Source organism: Gavialis gangeticus, unplaced genomic scaffold, assembly GCF_001723915.1.
Source record: "Gavialis gangeticus isolate Ggan-Ray unplaced genomic scaffold, GavGan_comp1, whole genome shotgun sequence".
Taxonomy (NCBI): Eukaryota; Metazoa; Chordata; order Crocodylia; family Gavialidae; genus Gavialis; species Gavialis gangeticus.
The window spans coordinates 1,617,807-1,619,783 of NW_017729026.1; positions in this window are offsets into that span (position 1 = coordinate 1,617,807).

The window sequence follows — 1,977 nt, forward strand, 5'->3', positions numbered from 1 at the left end:
TTAGTAAGGACTGCAGAACAGAGGATAGACAGGGTCTTTGTTACATGCTTAGTTAACTCTGGGCTCTTCTACATCTATTATTAACATGAAGCAATAAACTCTAGTATACGTCGTACTGGAGTTTACTGATTCCAGGTGTGCCATTTGAATGTGTGTCCAGGACTGCAGCATGGCAAGCCGGGTCACAGCAGCCCTGGCTGGCAGGCCACCCAGTGGGTCAGCTTGACAGTCCAGGGCTGCTCCAACCAGGCTCAATGTGCTGCAGAGGTCCTGGCTGAGGCACAAGGATGCTCTGGTGCAGGGCTACTTGGCAGACAGCCCCCACACTTGTGCCCCAGCCATCCATGTCAGTGTCCACATGTATACTGTTGTGCATGAAAAAGTTTCATAACAAGATAATACTTGTATTTCCTAGTACTACCCTACTGTAGAGTTTATTAGTTAGCTGTGGCCTAATAGGACCCTGAGATGTTTATTGAGGAGGTAATTAAGCAACTCCACAGTAAACATCTCATGTAAATGCATCTACTCAAACAACCATTGTGCTAACCTGGTATTTAGGCTCTAAAAAAGTGAGACAATTGCTGGAAGACCTCTGCTCCACTATAGCACTTAACACAGTGCTCTGCATAACTCTGATGATTCCTTTCATCAAATCAAGAAAAGTGATAAGCGGCAAGTCAGCTGAAAGGCTGAAATGTCACTTTTGCTGAAGTCAATGCAAGTTTTTCCATTGACCTCCAAATGGCCTAGGCCCTAGGATTGCACCTATATCTTGGGGGCAGGGAGCAGGAGAGGTGGAGGTGGGGAGGAGACTTAAATACAAAGGTATAAACTCTTCAGCCATTCTAGGTAGAATGAATGACAAAGAATGGCCGACTGTTATAGGAACTGTAACCTGCTAGCATTTGTTAACCCCCAAGCCACTACCTCATTGCACATAGTTGTAATGTTGTTCAAAAGTGCTTTATAATTATATGTAAAAATAGACTAAAACATATAATAGTGTACCACTGTATCAATAAGGTTGTTAATGGAATACATTTGTTATGGATTTATGAACTCTTTACAACTGCTACATGTCAAAAAAAATCAAAACCAAATCTGCCAATCAATTGCTTTTCATTCCTTCCTTCTTCAGACTTCTTTATTTTGTCTACTTATGGCTCAGTCCTACAAACACTTTATCATGCCTGTAATTCCAAATCTTCAGTAGAATTGTCAGTTTGTACAGGCTCAGACCCTTAGATTGTCAGCTCCTGGGAATAAGGAGAAGGGAATGAGCTTGTATAAGATGCCATGAACAATGTGAATACAATATAGACAATAACCTATAGTGGTCTCCCCCAGAAATTTGCCTCCTAAATCCTGAAATATGATTGCCAGTTTAGAGTAAATCTGCTAAATGTACTAGAATATAATTTTTTTAAGAGTTTGAAATGAAAGTCTATCTAATTAAATTTGCCATGAGCTATTTACTATCTATTAAAGATCTGCATTTAGTGAACATTCCATTGTATTTTAATACTGGTGTTATATCTTGAGAACAATCACACTAATAAGAAACCCTGTTAAAATATTTTCCCACCAAACAACCCTCCAGCCGGGGACCATTTCAAACAATGGTTCCACTTTTTAGTAATAATATTCTTAGCAGTCTCATTGTTCAAAACTGGTCCCACAGATATCTTATTTTTAGTAGGATAACACATTATTAGAACATATCAGAATTTTTAACCAGAAAATTTCCCTTCTACTTTACAGACTTAGAAGCACTATGCCACCATATGTGGTTTCTTACATTTTTCTGACTACTGTATTCTAGAACTAAATAAACTTTGTCACACCAGCCTTATCCGTGACAGATTTTGACTGCCTGGGGGTGTTTATGTACCAGAAGTAAGAAGTCTGCTTTAACTCATCAGAAAGTGAGCCTAATGAATAGGCTTAAAGCGTCATCTATTTACTGGTATTTTA